Raw genomic sequence first — 17,627 nt, 5'->3', positions numbered from 1 at the left:
CTGTATAGTTGTAATTGAGATGTTCCGTTAGCGTGAGGCCTAGATATCGGTACTGGCTCGCTTCTTGTTTTGCTGTATAGTTGTAATTGAGATGTTCCGTTAGCGTGAGGCCTAGATATCGGTACTGGCTCGCTTCTTGTTTTGCTGTATAGTTGTAATTGAGATGTTCCGTTAGCGTGAGGCCTAGATATCGGTACTGGCTCGCTTCTTGTTTTGCTGTATAGTTGTAATTGAGATGTTCCGTTAGCGTGAGGCCTAGATATCGGTACTGGCTCGCTTCTTGTTTTGCTGTATAATTGTAATTGAGATGTTCCGTTAGCGTGAGGCCCAGATATCGGTACTGGCTCGCTTCTTGTTTTGCTGTATAGTTGTAATTGAGATGTTCCGTTAGCGTGAGGCCTAGATATCCGGTACTGGCTCGCTACTTGTTTTGCTGTATAATTGTAATTGAGATGTTCCGTTAGCGTGAGGCCTAGATATCGGTACTGGCTCGCTTCTTGTTTTGCTGTATAGTTGTAATTGAGATGTTCCGTTAGCGTGAGGCCTAGATATCGGTACTGGCTCGCTACTTGTTTTGCTGTATAATTGTAATTGAGATGTTCCGTTAGCGTGAGGCCTAGATATCGGTACTGGCTCGCTACTTGTTTTGCTGTATAGTTGTAATTGAGATGTTCCGTTAGCGTGAGGCCTAGATATCGGTACTGGCTCGCTACTTGTTTTGCTGTATAGTTGTAATTGAGATGTTCCGTTAGCGTGAGGCCTAGATATCGGTACTGGCTCGCTTTTGTTTTGCTGTATAGTTGTAATTGAGATGTTCCGTTAGCGTGAGGCCTAGATATCGGTACTGGCTCGCTTCTTGTTTTGCTGTATAGTTGTAATTGAGATGTTCCGTTAGCGTGAGGCCTAGATATCGGTACTGGCTCGCTTCTTGTTTTGCTGTATAGTTGTAATTGAGATGTTCCGTTAGCGTGAGGCCTAGATATCGGTACTGGCTCGCTACTTGTTTTGCTGTATAGTTGTAATTGAGATGTTCCGTTAGCGTGAGGCCTAGATATCGGTACTGGCTCGCTTCTTGTTTTGCTGTATAATTGTAGTCGAGATGTTCCGTTAGCGTGAGGCCTAGATATCGGTACTGGCTCGCTACTTGTTTTGCTGTATAGTTGTAATTGAGATGTTCCGTTAGCGTGAGGCCTAGATATCGGTACTGGCTCGCTACTTGTTTTCCTGTATAATTGTAGTCGAGATGTTCCGTTAGCGTGAGGCCTAGATATATCGGTACTGGCTCGCTTCTTGTTTTGCTGTATAGTTGTAATTGAGATGTTCCGTTAGCGTGAGGCCTAGATATCGGTACTGGCTCGCTTCTTGTTTTGCTGTATAGTTGTAATTGAGATGTTCCGTTAGCGTGAGGCCTAGATATCGGTACTGGCTCGCTTCTTGTTTTGCTGTATAGTTGTAATTGAGATGTTCCGTTAGCGTGAGGCCTAGATATCGGTACTGGCTCGCTTCTTGTTTTGCTGTATAGTTGTAATTGAGATGTTCCGTTAGCGTGAGGCCTAGATATCGGTACTGGCTCGCTTCTTGTTTTGCTGTATAGTTGTAATTGAGATGTTCCGTTAGCGTGAGGCCTAGATATCGGTACTGGCTCGCTTCTTGTTTTGCTGTATAGTTGTAGTCGAGATGTTCCGTTAGCGTGAGGCCTAGATATCGGTACTGGCTCGCTTCTTGTTTTGCTGTATAATTGTAATTGAGATGTTCCGTTAGCGTGAGGCCTAGATATCGGTACTGGCTCGCTTCTTGTTTTGCTGTATAGTTGTAATTGAGATGTTCCGTTAGCGTGAGGCCTAGATATCGGTACTGGCTCGCTTCTTGTTTTGCTGTATAATTGTAGTCGAGATGTTCCGTTAGCGTGAGGCCTAGATATCGGTACTGGCTCGCTTCTTGTTTTGCTGTATAGTTGTAATTGAGATGTTCCGTTAGCGTGAGGCCTAGATATCGGTACTGGCTCGCTTCTTGTTTTGCTGTATAGTTGTAATTGAGATGTTCCGTTAGCGTGAGGCCTAGATGCCGGTACTGGCTCGCTACTTGTTTTGCTGTATAATTGTAATTGAGATGTTCCGTTAGCGTGAGGCCTAGATATCGGTACTGGCTCGCTTCTTGTTTTGCTGTATAGTTGTAATTGAGATGTTCCGTTAGCGTGAGGCCTAGATGCCGGTACTGGCTCGCTACATGTTTTGCTGTATAATTGTAATTGAGATGTTCCGTTAGCGTGAGGCCTAGATATCGGTACTGGCTCGCTTCTTGTTTTGCTGTATAGTTGTAATTGAGATGTTCCGTTAGCGTGAGGCCTAGATATCCGGTACTGGCTCGCTTCATGTTTTGCTGTATAGTTGTAATTGAGATGTTCCGTTAGCGTGAGGCCTAGATATCGGTACTGGCTCGCTTCTTGTTTTGCTGTATAGTTGTAATTGAGATGTTCCGTTAGCGTGAGGCCTAGATATCGGTACTGGCTCGCTTCTTGTTTTGCTGTATAGTTGTAATTGAGATGTTCCGTTAGCGTGAGGCCTAGATATCGGTACTGGCTCGCTTCTTGTTTTGCTGTATAGTTGTAATTGAGATGTTCCGTTAGCGTGAGGCCTAGATATCGGTACTGGCTCGCTTCTTGTTTTGCTGTATAATTGTAGTCGAGATGTTCCTTTAGCGTGAGGCCTAGATATCGGTACTGGCTCGCTACTTGTTTTGCTGTATAGTTGTAATTGAGATGTTCCGTTAGCGTGAGGCCTAGATATCGGTACTGGCTCGCTACTTGTTTTACTGTATAATTGTAGTCGAGATGTTCCGTTAGCGTGAGGCCTAGATATCGGTACTGGCTCGCTTCTTGTTTTGCTGTATAGTTGTAATTGAGATGTTCCGTTAGCGTGAGGCCTAGATATCGGTACTGGCTCGCTTCTTGTTTTGCTGTATAGTTGTAATTGAGATGTTGCGTTATCGTGAGGCCTAGATATCGGTACTGGCTCGCTTCTTGTTTTGCTGTATAGTTGTAATTGAGATGTTCCGTTAGCGTGAGGCCTATATATCGGTACTGGCTCGCTTCTTGTTTTGCTGTATAGTTGTAATTGAGATGTTCCGTTAGCGTGAGGCCTAGATATCGGTACTGGCTCGCTTCTTGTTTTGCTGTATAGTTGTAATTGAGATGTTCCGTTAGCGTGAGGCCTAGATATCGGTACTGGCTCGCTTCTTGTTTTGCTGTATAGTTGTAATTGAGATGTTCCGTTAGCGTGAGGCCTAGATATCGGTGCTGGCTCGCTTCTTGGTTTGCTGTATAGTTGCAGTCGAGATGTTCATTTAGCGTGAGGCCTAGATATCGGTACTGGCTCGCTTCTTGTTTTGCTGTATAGTTGTAATTGAGATGTTCCGTTAGTGTGAGGCCTAGATATCGGTACTGGCTCGCTTCTTGTTTTGCTGTATAATTGTAATTGAGATGTTCCGTTAGCGTGAAGCCTAGATATCGGTACTGGCTCGCTTCTTGTTTTGCTGTATAGTTGTAGTCGAGATGTTTCGTTAGCGTGAAGCCTAGATATCGGTACTGGCTCGCTTCTTGTTTTGCTGTATAGTTGTAGTCGAGATGTTCCGTTAGCGTGAGGCCTAGATATCGGTACTGGCTCGCTTCTTGTTTTGCTGTATAGTTGTAATTGAGATGTTCCGTTAGCGTGAAGCCTAGATATCGGTACTGGCTCGCTACTTGTTTTGCTGTATAGTTGTATTCGAGATGTTCCGTTAGCGTGAGGCCTATATACCGTTACAGGCTCGCCGTCGTCAGTGTGCACTCTCCCCACGTGAAAACGTGTCCCGTTACTGCGGCGTTAGCTCGTGTGAAGTGAACCACTTGAGATTTACTGTCATTTATGCTTATCCCGTTCTTCACACACCAGTAGTGTAACATATTTAACATGAATTGTAGATCTTCTTCGCTTTCAGCTATTAGGACAACGTCATCAGCGTACAGTAAAATGTTTATAATCTTATCACCGATCTTGGCACATTTACCTTGGTCCTTTATACTTTGGGATAAATCATTGATAAAAACGTTAAAAAGTAGAGGTGATAATACACATCCTTGCTTCAGCCCATAACCAACACTAAACCACTCCGTCATAAGGTTTGTTATACGTACACAACTGTTAACACTTTTATATATGCCTCTCACTGCTCCCAACATCCATGGACTAACTCCAAATCTTCCAGTTTAGTAAACAGCAAATCTCTTTCACGATCGTAGGCTTTACGAAAGTCAATAAATGCCGTGAATGCAGGTAACTTCCTCTTCTGTCTGGATTCAATGATACTGGTGAGAGTTGACAGTTGGTCGATTGCAGATCGCCCCTTTCTGAACCCATTCTGTTTGTCTGCAATCAGACCGTTTTTTTCTGTCCATTTTGGCAGCCGATTATTCAACACAGAACAAACGATCTTGTAGCTGATAGCATGTGATTATCATACTACTATATGATTGCCTCACAGGTAGCTTGGGTTGCAGTACACACGGATCCACAGGCCGGGGTAATAATGTAAGCACTTTGAGCATACACCTTGTGTATGGAAGTAGCGCAATGTTCTGATTTTTTTCACAAACGTTTTCGTTGTTGGCGTGTATGTGTTAAATATGATGCACTGAGGTAAATGCCTAAATCTTACAGTGACTTCACAAATTCACTAAGAAACTAAGTCCCAAAGTGCAAAATATTGGATGAACTATGAAAAATATTATAAGCCCAAAATGTAAAGACTTACATTGACTTCCATTTTCTTTCAATCCTAACATTTTAGTCACTAGCTCGATCTATTTGCTCTAATTTCAAACAAGTCCAATTTTGAAAACTTTTCGTTTACCGTTTGGTGATAATGTCTACTACTATGTCTGACTGTGAGGGTTTCAGGTAGAGTACTGGTTGATGCTGTCCGGGTGTGGAGTATACATTTGTTGTTTTAGCGACTACATAGAGAATATCACCCAAGTGTCTTCTGATATCAGATATATCAACATGAGTTGATTAAAGTTACAAATATCCGAGGCTTGCAGAGGATAGTTTTACTTTAATCAACGACACGATGGTGATATTTTATTTATCATCCAAAATCATTCTTCATCGGTTATCAGTAACAGAATGAATTTATCTGAACAGATACTGGGTAACTGCCATTAGTCCTTTTGAGCAGTGATCCCAGTGAGGTCATAACATGGTGACGTCATCAGCTTTGTGACGTCATAGCATTGTCAGCTGTGTTTTTAGTAATGTCAAAGCATTGTAAGGTCATTAACTGATGATATTAATATACAATTATAGACTCTTTTAGAGGTCGATATCGGTTTTTATTGACCTGAGAAAAACAATATCGATATTGTTTTACTCAGGTCAATAAAAACCGATATCGACCTCTACAAAGGTCTATAATTGTTTTATTATATAATGAAAGAGAAACGGGTTTTAACATAAACTTTTAATGCACACACTGTGCCATCTATCCGAGTGATCTGATTGGCTGAAAAGCGGGGGATTCCTTGTCTATTTTTAGTAACCCAAGTCAATATCGTAATTTATCAGAAAACTCAAGTCAATATCGTGTTTTGTAGTCAATCATGTGACGGTATTTTGACCAATCGTGGTACAGGAAAAATACTACCTATATAATAGCGAGGTCAATAACAACCGATATCGACCTCTACAAGAGTCTATAATTGTTTCTAAGATGCCTAGCTGTTAGAACAATCAGAAAAAAAATACATTATGAGACAATAAAGGTATAGTTTTTTGATGACGTAACAATTGAATGACGTTATCCCGTCACTGCGCCATTCTAGTGTGCCCCCTCGTAATCGAACCATTTTACATTACGTCACAATGTAAGCGACGTCACGATGCATGTCAGTTGTCATCGCCTCGTACTACACCGTTGCATCCAGTTTCTTGGTTTGCTGTTGCTTCACGCAGCTAACATCACTGGTGGAAACATTACGTTTATGTTTTACGACGGTTAAAATGTGTCATTTCGACTCACAAGTTTTCAGCGACACGGTAACGTTCGTAATGTTTACATTCCCACAATGCAATTGTGGAATGTCGCTTGACTACTCAACTTCCTCTGGATGTACTGATCTAACTGACTGACTGACTGACTGACTGAGTTTAGTTTTACGCCGCTTTTAGCAATATTCCAGCAATATCACGGCGGGGGACACCAGAAATGGGCTAAACTTACGCTGATAGTAGAAATGCAACGTTCATATTGCCCCATATGGTTTACGTGAATGACAGATGTAATTAAAATAATTCAGAGAAGATATTTAATCCTAACGTAAACCGTCATCAAACTGTTATCATTTGTTTTTTTCTGGTAACGTTCGTCTTAACGTGGGGGGGGAACACATCAATAGAACAGCGGGGCCAGTTAGCCCTGTGCGAGGATTCTTAATTTAGGTCACCGACACCGTCGTTTGTTTTCTGCCTTAAATTAATCGTAATTATCCTTAGAAAGTATTAAATTTGGCATCTTAGAAAAGAAATACACTTGAACTATTATAACGTTAAAGCACTCGGACGCAAGCGTCCTCGTGCTTTAACTATAATAGTTCAGGGCAAAAGTGTGTTTTATTACACTATACATGGTGGTAGAGCGAAGTGTATTTCTTAAATAATGTCAGTTCAATTATTGCGATATAACAGAAGCGATATCTACTGTGGGAGCCAGTTCTGGATGATAACATGTTTTCAGCGACTCTCCAACAGTGTAACTTTAATTCAAGGTCGGACTGAGTAGAGTACATGGAGGTGTCATTTATTTCGTTTGGTTTCATTTGGGGGCGTTTTCTGGTCTGTTACAACTTGAAGGGTGAAGAGAATCCGCATTCCCGTTACAGAACCCCTGTTGTGTTTTAAACATGAACAACACAAGTCTTTCGCGATGGATATTCAAACTCATGCTCACTCCCGCCATCTTAATTACTATCTTCTTCTTCACTTCCCAACTGTCGACCACAGCATCTGAAAACAGTATTGTGTGTAAATAGGAATTTCACAAGAGAAGCAAACTATAACATTGTTATGTCTATCAATGATTTACAGAAATAGTAGTACATGTGTGTGTTCGTAACATGAGCGGTCCTCCTTTTATATAATTTGAATTGGTTCTTGGCGTTATTGAAAGTTTTCAATATCTACAAAAAAGTAATTATGTAACAGGGTCGGCATTTAAATAAACCAGCAAGGCCTGTTTCCCAATCCCTTTCAAGTACAGTCGCATGGTATATGTCTAATGATTAATATTTCTATTGTGCCACAAGTCACATAATTCCCATAGTGTGGAGTGCCTGCTTAATGCTTTTGTTACTTATAAACGAAGTGCTACCGTGGTATCGTTTATTAAATATGTTCCGTGTAGTCAACCTGACGAACCCTGGGAACCTGGGAATGCCCCATAAATGACACTTGATTTGTAAATGACGCGGCAAAGACAAGTAGGTGCCATGAAATGCCTTGTTTCTTTATTAATTTACCCGTGTCCCGATAGCAGTCACAGCGAGCTACAAGCATCTATAAGAACAACGTCGACGCTTCCAACTGTCACCACGCAATGTTAGAACCTCAGTAAAGTCAAACATAAGGGCGACAACTCGTGTGGGTAGAGGCGTAACATCGACAATAATTTGATCTCTGGTTACCTCTTATCGCTTTGAATGAGCCAGAAACACATGTCGACTTGTAAGAAGATTTCGTTGCGACAAACTCCATCTTCCTCTACGCTCTCACGCGCGTGTCGTGTTCTTCGATTGCGCATGCCAAGGTGCGTGTCACAATATCATAAAAACTCAATAAACATTAGCGTTAAAATGGTGGGAGAGCGGTGGAGTTATAGTTCCCACACGTGGGCCTCTCTAATCAGATAGCAGAGACAAAAGCTATTACAAGACATGAGATTGATTTGCTGCCAATTCCTTGTCATAAATTAGATTTCGGGAGGAGTGCTGTAGGTATAGCCAGACGATGGGCATTCACACGACCGAGGAACTGGACAATGGTCGGGATCGCCGGATTTGCTTGTTGACACACTAGAACCGTCTTAACAAGCACAGAAAGCCAATCGAGACTCAATTATCGAGTGAGGACCTCTCCCGTTTAGGCTTCAAGCTGTTTGCCCGGAGAATAGTTCAGAAAGCTGTCGCATGTGTCGCGATTCCTGTCCGCCAAGCGTGGATAAACCATGTTTAGCCGGAGTCAAGTGAATCTCCAAGCCGGTGTCGCCATCATCGCATTGTGCCTGACCACATCAGAGATAAGGGGCGTTCACACCGTTTTGTGGTGACTCTCCGTCGTAATAATTTCATTAATGGTAATTAAAATCCGTTTCCACTACACTCAAAAAACTGCGTCAGGCATCGCCTGTATACCAGGCACTGTCAGCTTTGTCTTCTTGCCTAGAATATGTGATATCCCATCAAGCCCACCACTCGCTTTGTGTCAACGTTGTAAAACGTTGTTTAATGCTCTTAGTCAAGATACACAGACCCACTATTGCGTATGCGGTGGCTTCCCTTCTCTGCCCTTAGCGTAATGCATCATAAAATCCCAATAAATTCACGATATTACCGAATATAAATACTGAGTAGAAGATAGGCAGTTATTTAGTAAAAAGGCGATCCGTTTGTTATAAACACGAGTTATGTTTTATAAATCTCTCATTTACCAAAAACAGTTGCTGCTTCTGATAATAAACACAAAGTGCCAGTAGCAACGGTAGTATTTCTGTGGTTGTTGATGCAGAGACCACAGAGCGACGGGATCATAATATCAATCGAACGACATGCCATCAATACAAAGATCGGCACAACGACTACTTCTACTGCTGCCCGTGGTGTGTGGAGCAAGTTTGCCAACTTGGTGAAGCTTGCTGATAGGTGACGCCACATGCTCGCATCAATGTATGAAAGGGCCACAAGGTTTTCTCATTGATTGTTTTCAGCAGAAATGAATCAAAAGCGGGCACGTTATTTCGTTGGTCAGTAGGTTTATGTTCTGTTGTTGCTGTTGGCATAGTTTAAGGTCGACAAGGACAAGAATGTGGGTCTATTTTGTGCCCAACACATTCATCAAAATTGACTATAATAAATATAAATAGTCAAGCAGCAGATAATAATTCCCATGCATTAAAATGTACTCAGATATTTTGATGAAACCTCTGCTCAGTGAAATGGACGATTTTGAACCTTGTTTCGTTTTAGAAAAACAAAACCTGTTCGTTCAATAAAGATGCAGAAAATATTTATCATTCAAAACTGTGTTCACCTGGAGATATCGCTTGTATGAGATCATATGATATATCCTAGGAGATATCGTTTAGACAGTAGATTTTGTACAATGCCCCGACAATGCTATGACGTCACAATGCTATGACATCGTTGCACTGCAAGTAACACTAATGGTAGTACAGAGTTGAGAAATGTACAATTTTCATTGAAAACTAATGAAGAATAATTTTTGATGATAAATAGAATCTCACCCTCGTGTCTACTGATATCAATTAAATCAACACTCGTTGATAAAGGTAAAAATTTGTAACTTTATAAACTATCAACTATTTGATATCAGTAGACAGTTGGGTGAGATTCACTATATGTTAACAAGATGTCCAAGCAACACATATATTTGGTTTAATCTTTCTACCAGACGACATATGCCGCATAGACTGTCACATACCTGCCTGACGCAGTCACGTACATTTGTAAAGCTCTTGGAACTCAACTGTACAGGATGTTGGGGCCCTGGGCCTCCTTTCACAAAGCACTAAGGTGATCGTAAGTCACTAAGGTAACCTTATAGCAATGTTAAAGAATAGGAGTCAAGGTTAACCTTAGTAAAGGTTGCTTCGTGAAAGGAGCCCCAGTAAGGGAGAATGTATATATCACACTTCTCGAGAAAGGCACTTCTGTCCCATGTTCACATAACGGGGACACTCCAACGGATAATGTTGAACGTTTTGTCCTATCACTATATTGGTCACAGAGAGGTGACACTTCCTTATCAACAACACCCGTGTAGGCGTACACCGGAACCATGACGGAGTCCAGTTAGAACACGTATCTTACGACGGCGAAGTTTACAGTTTTGAGTTCTTCAAGTAGATCCAACTTCCCACAAGGTTGGCCATTCCATGGAGGCCGACTTCACAATGGCACATTCTAAATCTACTTGTCAAGGCCTGAATTCAAAATGATCAACCTGTACACTTCGCAGTCCTGCCCTAACAAGATTATCTGCTATTTCATTACACTGCAATTCAACATGAGCTGGAACCCATACAATATCACATGATATATATTTAGCATTCTAGATTGTTTCTAGTTTCAAAATTTCGTTAACAGTATCATTTCTGGGCCCATTAACTCCAGACTCAATAGCCTTAACGGCTAACACTTGCATGAATCGGTAAAAATGACTGCTTTATTGATTATGTTCTGCTGCAACATCTGGTATATTATGTGTGTCAAATGTTCATAACGTCCCCGTATAAACTCCTCAGAGTGAGTGAGGAATTTTGCCAAACCAAGATTGGAATTGTTACAAAAGCTCCAGTGCAAATTCTAAGAGCATGCAATCATGTTTGATGAGATGAATTTTAGAAGGAGACATGTAGACTTGCCATTGGCGATTCTCTTGATATTTAACAGGATTGAAACCCCCATTTTGAACACCAAATATTAACTAGCTATGTTTTTAATTGTTTCTCTAACAAAATAAAAGTTGTCCAAGATAGTTTTATGGATTAAACTTCTTTTGTATTTCCCTCACAACGTTTCGAGACCATTACAGGCCCCTTCAACAGGTGAACTGACAGTTGACACTATGACGTCGTCACTATGACGTCATAACTGCATGTGACACCACAATACACAAGGAAGAGTACAGTATAAGTGAAGTTGAAAACTTGAAGTGTTAATTACATAATGATGATAAATTCATGCTAGATAATAGAGTTGAAATTTGAATTGTTAATACACAACAATAGTAGGCTTTTCAAGATGAATAGATAATAGGCTTCACATTTATCAAAAGTTCATCAAAAGTTAATCAAGAGGTTTCCGCACCTGGCAGGTAGACACCTTGATCACGATTCATTGCCGGTTTATGTCTCCTTATCTCCACAGCCTCCTGTAGTTTCCTCCGACGCCAGTCGTTGTTATTGCTCGAAAGCACCATAAAATATCTTGGAGATCTATGTACAACGCCTAAATCCCGCTAAAAGATAAAATATAAGTTACCAAATCGTCTCCAGAACGAACAACCATCTGTAAACTGAGCAGCATCGACACAGGTAGGTCGATCATGATCATTAACAAAAATGTATGTATAATGTGCATACAAGAAAGTTCTGCCACAATACATTTCAGAAAGAAATGATTGAATCCATGTTACCTTTTATTCCAACCTTGGGCATTTTAAAAAAAATGTGCGGCAGATCATGTCATATGCCTTTCTGTATCAAGAAATATGCACAATATATACACCTGATTGCCAATTTCTTTCTGGATAAAACCTAGTTTTTCTCACGATAATTAATCAAGCGGTTGGTAACTATTCTTTCAATACTTGTACATAAATTAGATATATGAAATTGGCCTGAATGATGCTGGTAGATAGGTCTTTACTTGGCTTTAGTACAAGTATGATTGTGACATGTCTCCAAGCCTTTGGAACAGATCAAGATCACCAGCACGTATTCAAAGGCTCGGGAAGAATCAGGCATATGCTAAAGCAACTCATTGCACAAATTATCTGCTCCGGGTGAGGAGTTGTGAGTTTTCGAAATTGACCCTTGAGCTCATCATGTGTAGAATCGGGGACGCAAGAGGGTGATGTATGGCATACTTTATTGTAAGCTATTTTCTAGACCTGTTAACATTTGAACATTCCTGATTCCACCAGGGTTTGCTGCCTAAGGCTGGTGTCACGTGCTTATTCGACTTTGAATGAAAACACAAAGTTGTAAACAAAATAAATAAAATTTATTACTAACACAACCACTTCATGTATTCAACTCAAATGCTCCCAACAAAACACTCACCAACCTAAACACATGTACAAACAATCCACACGTGCAAACACTATTCACTTAAGCATTCACATTTACCAAACATACAATACACAGTATCCACCATAACGTGGGATGAAGAATAGCAAATACAAGACTATCAGTTACATCACGCAGTCAATGTAACAACTTTACGGAAGTCTTCTGGTCACACTGCCAACCTAATGACATCACCATGACATCACGACTGACGACATTCCACAAAGCAGACGACAATGTCTCACTTCTGACATGACAATGACGTCACACACGAACATACAGGTAGGCGTAGCTTGGACAAGACAGGTACTTGGCTTGCATCATCATGCTGGGCGTACTCAAGGTTACAACATCCAAGTTGCAGCATCATGCTAGGCGTACTCAAAAGGTTACAACATCCAAGTTGCAGCATCATGCTAGGGCGTAGTCAAAAGGTTACAACATCCAAGTTGCAGCATCATGCTGGGCGTAGTCAAAAGGTTACAACATCCAAGTTGCAGCATCATGCTAGGCGTACTCAAAAGGTTACAACATCCAAGTTGCAGCAGCATGATGGGCGTACTCAAAAGGTTACAACATCCAAGTTGCAGCACCATGCTGGACGTACTCAAAAGGTTACAACATCCAAGTTGCAGCACCATGCTGGACGTACTCAAAAGGTTACAACATCCAAGTTGCAGCATCATGCTGGGCGTACTCAAAAGGTTACAACATCCAAGTTGCAGCATCATGCTGGGCGTACTCAAAAGGCTACAACATCCAAGTTGCAGCACCATTTTTCAACAACTACCATGTCCCTGATGTTCAACATCAACACTGGAATAAACAGACACTGATTTAGCACCTATTTAAATATGAAATATGACGTTCATGAAATATTGCAAATTGTGAATGTATATAGCTGAAATACCACTGTCAGCAGCGTAATTACATTACCAACTAAATCACCTGCATATTTTTGCGAATTCAACATAAAATACTTCTCTTGTCACATACCATCCAAAAGTACCACACAAAGTGAAAATTACACTTAAAACACAAATGTTCAATAAATACAAAAACTATACGTACGGCTCATAGTAGCCCATGCATCCACTTGAAGCAATTATATCATCTGTCCACCACTCCTCTCCAATCAGCCCCTTAAATACACAACAGCACATGCCTTCCCCATGCAGCACAAGCATCACATGCATCAACCCATCATGAGATGGTGTGTTTGGGTGAACCACTCGTGGTGATTGTGGCTATTCCAATAGAGCTATTTTTTTGTCAGCTGGATATTTATGTGCAGAAGACATTCCAATAGATGCATCCGCAATTTCAAAGATAGTGATATTACTATTGGAGATATCAATATAGTCACTGATAAAGTCAAGAGTGATATTGTTCATCACACAGAGAGGAAAATTCAATCCAGTGGCACAAAATGTCCCTCTTCCATGATCCATTCAGGTCTTTCTGCCGTTATTTAGGATTACCAGATCAGCAGCATCCAAAAATGCTCCAACAACTGATCCGTTGAAATCTGACTTATCACTGCCCGACAATTCATTGAGAGTGTTGAAATCATTACAAATAAAATAGGGTCCAGGATAATCACATCAGCATCATCCAAAAATGTTTCAACAAACCTTCCATAGAAATCTGCCCCACGATTCATTATTGAAATCAACACAAATAAAATATGTTTCATTAGATCACACAACAATTTTCATATATTAATTCACCCTTGGTTTTCCATTGTTGCATACATTAATTGATATGATTCTTCTTTTATCTCCATTATCTATTTCTACTGATTTCGCTTCAATGGCTGTTCTTCGTAACATGTGTTCTTTTAAAAGATACACCAGATTAACAATAGCGTAACCTCCTCTACGATGATTGATTATATTAGGATTACCAGTTATTTTATCCTTACGCAAACTGGTATAACCATTAATTGTAGAATAAAAAAACTTTGGGGCCACAAGTTTCCCGAACGCAAATAATGTCTGGCAGTTGTGATATGGTTGATGCAAAGTTTTTAAGATTGTCTCCACGTGCAACAAAACTTTGAGCGTTCCAGTGCAGGATACAAAGGAAAACGAGAGCTCTATTCATATTCTTTGTCAGCATGTAAATTATGCAAGATATCTTTTGACACATCAAGAAATAAATGAATTCTGCAACAGATATCATTCGTTCTATTTGCTCTTCTTTGCTAGTTGTGTTGAAGCAACCGGCAATAACTTCCAACAAGAACGTCTGGAATTCTTTTAGGGGAACTACCTAGAATGGTAGTTGGAGCCAAAAGAATAGTTTCAGTAGGAGCTGATTTCGTCGATCCTACATTTGGACTATGTACAGTTCATGAACAACAGGGATCAGAATTGGGTAGAGAATGTGGTTTCGGTACACTTGTAGGAACATCGACTGGTGCCTTGTGAACTGAAGAAGAAACATGGCTGGTCACAGTGGATGCATAGGTGGGCAAATGATTAACCTGGACATTCTTGTAGCCTCGCAATAACACACCTTCTTTTCTACTCTAATTCGTTGGACATATACGGTTTCTCTATATTTTTGACAGCCTTTATAGGCAGCACTGTGATCATCTCCACAAATACGACATTTGGAAACACCCACAACCTTACAATCATTAACCATAATTATGAAATAAGGATATATAAAATGGCCCAAATTGTTGACAATTGTAGAATTTCCCAGCTGGGAGAACAAAGAGACGTACCTGGAACCTGAGGGGTTGCAGATGTAAGGAAAACAGAAGAGGTCATTTCATTTTCGTTCCAACGCAGTAAACTCTTAGCCTCTTGACCCTGAAATTGTTGAACATTCCCTCCCTGTTCACATCAAAGTCAACATTGTAAATGAATCCCTTGCTTTTGCTCAGACTCTTCGGGTCACTGCAAATGACACGAATGTCACAAATTGACGTTGAAGCAAAACCTCCCTTAAATTGAACAGTTGATTTTCAGTGAATTATTATTTATAAGGTCACCTTTTTCTCCTTTTTAAAAAAATAAAATAATTCAACATCACCTGTAGTTTTAATGTCACAAGCCAAAGAGAGTGGACTCAATTACTAACATACAACTAAAATATAAATATAATTGTAGCTTTGACTGGTGTATCTCAGAGACATTCTGAGTCTCCTTACCTTGATAATATTATTGGTATATTTAATTTAAAAAGGCAGAACTGAAACAGTATGTGGCAAAATATCTGCCAAAATAGCACCAGCGACCGTCAACACGTCAGACCTTGCTGACAGCCGAGCCCACTCCTGTCAAAATTCTCGATGTGCAGATCAACGACAGTTACCTCCCTTATTGAGCTCATCGTTCTGCAAAAGGTCACTGTTAGCAACGTTTGTGGTATAACTGAATCACTAGTATGTAGTAAACTGTTATTTACTGTGGAATGTCCCAAGATGTGATCAGTTTACATGATGTGGGCCTGGTAAAAGTTCAGTTTGTTTTCATAAGAAAGATGGACACATAGTAAACTGATTCTATGTCACGGGACTGCCGCCTCAGATCCAACAATTTCATATTTTAGTTGTGATCCACAGATAACCGATTACTTCGAGATATACCATTCTTCTATCTGTCCTATGCATGTGTACATTTAACCCGTTTTCAAAAACAATGACTTTTCACATGCATAAAGACATATTTTGATTAATGTTTCCATGAAAGTAAACGAAATGGCTCCTTAAATACTAAAGTCAGAGCCGAACACATTTTTTTAAGCAGGCACGTCCGACGATAAAGATATTTTCCAACTTCAGTCACTTGATGTTGGATGTTTTCTCCACAGGCCCTCGTGTCTTTGCGAGAATTAAAGATTTAAAAAAATATATATATGAACATTTGAGATGACCCCCGACTCGAAATGCTTCACCGTACTATACATCATGACAAGCTTGCCATGATGTATTGTACTGTGAAGCATTTCGAGTCGGGGATCATCTCAAAAATAATATAGTTTAAATCTTTAATCCTCGCAAAGACACGAGGGTCTGTGGTTTTCTCTCGTAGATACAAAAGTAAATGGTATGACGTGTTGACATACGGGGAGTTGGTCCATTATGATGTAATTTAAGCATTGTTACTGCAGACTGTATGAAGTATGTTGCTCAGGTGTGTAAGCGTCTACCTGTATTTATTACTACCCAATGAAAACCCAGTCATTCACTGAAATGGGTTAGCGCATTTGTTTGATATAACATAGACATATAAAAAAATAAAATAAATAATGCCCTTTAAACATTTGGACTATGTTAACATATCCCATTGTCGTCAACAGTGGGTTGTTGTTTTGTTCCAATTTGTATGTGCGTATAATTTAGGAATATATATCATTGAAAGCGTATTTCGGGATACATATCAGTGGTAAGTTAATATCATTACAAAAACATTCTTAAATACTATAAAATATATTTCTTTTTTTCATCTATGTGGGATTGAGTCCATACATTCATGCAGACTGAAATTATTAGAAAATTCCACTTTAGTTTCTCCTGGACTGTCCAAGTGCGGCTCCTAATCAGCACACTCACCCACCAGGGCTTCCTCAAAATTTGAAGAAAAATAATCTAAAAAATATGTTTATTTACAACGCGATACCAGCTGCATATATATGCATCCTCGGATCCATGTATATTTCCTTTGGCCGCTTGTATACACACTTTGTAATATGCACGTATGGTTCACCATAATATTAATCTAGCTCTGATTTGTTTGTAAGCAAAATCCACCGTTATCATATTTTCCTGTCATTCACGTGTCACAGAAACCAAAGGATATCGATTTTCCCAGTATATTCAACAATACATGAAAACATGCGCGTCGCGTGCCGTTTCTGTGACACCGCGTGACATTTTAATGATACCGGTCCTTACATTCACTGACTGGCGGGACTGGGCGAGCTGGTCGCGCTTCGCCTGATGCGCTATTGTTCCCTTGGCTGGTGAACTATAGATCAGTGGCAAGGGGCTCCGCGCGTTACTCCAAGTGTCAACTGTGCGAACAGGTGTACAGTGTCATATAGCGTTGTGCCTGTCATGTATTAAAATGCAGATAAACACTAATCAAATCAAATCAACTCACTCTCATACCGTTAAGTTACGAGGAGTTGGTTCTGTTGCTGTTATGTGGCCAGATGGGGCGAGATAGACATCGCTTCCGGTAAGCATCTAGAATACACAAAAAAAGACAATGTACGGAGCCCGAACCGAGGTTCCAGTTTTCTCATTTAGGTCATATTTGCTTGTAACCTCAGTAGAATGTAATAATACAGCCGGAAAGGTTATTATAAGCTATGTTACATGCAATTAAAGAATACTCGAGTATCTTTGAGCTTCAGGTAAAGTAGGTTGTTGTAAATATGTATGTAAGACGATTATGGAACTGCAATGTGTTGGGATAATGCCCGTTGTAAGTTTGGACTGACTGACATTGAAGAAAACACTGAAAATACAGGGTTGTTTAATAGTTTTGTTT

At 40.2% G+C, this 17,627-nt stretch overlaps 1 long non-coding RNA gene across 1 annotated transcript; it reads right to left on the bottom strand.

Moving 5' to 3' along the window:
- Nucleotides 1-6,862: 6,862 nt before the first annotated feature.
- LOC124278099 lies at nt 6,863-17,312 on the bottom strand. Its single transcript, XR_006898975.1, has 3 exons — nt 17,243-17,312; nt 14,852-14,939; nt 6,863-7,037 (listed from the first exon to the last, which is right to left on the bottom strand). It is a non-coding gene; the product is annotated as an uncharacterized LOC124278099 (long non-coding RNA).
- Nucleotides 17,313-17,627: the final 315 nt, after the last annotated feature.

Source organism: Haliotis rubra, unplaced genomic scaffold (assembly GCF_003918875.1).
Source record: "Haliotis rubra isolate DU_JTF1 unplaced genomic scaffold, ASM391887v1 Scf231, whole genome shotgun sequence".
Classification (NCBI taxonomy): domain Eukaryota; kingdom Metazoa; phylum Mollusca; class Gastropoda; order Lepetellida; family Haliotidae; genus Haliotis; species Haliotis rubra.
The sequence above is the reverse complement of the archived record's forward strand: the minus strand, read 5'-3'. Positions and strand labels throughout refer to the sequence as shown.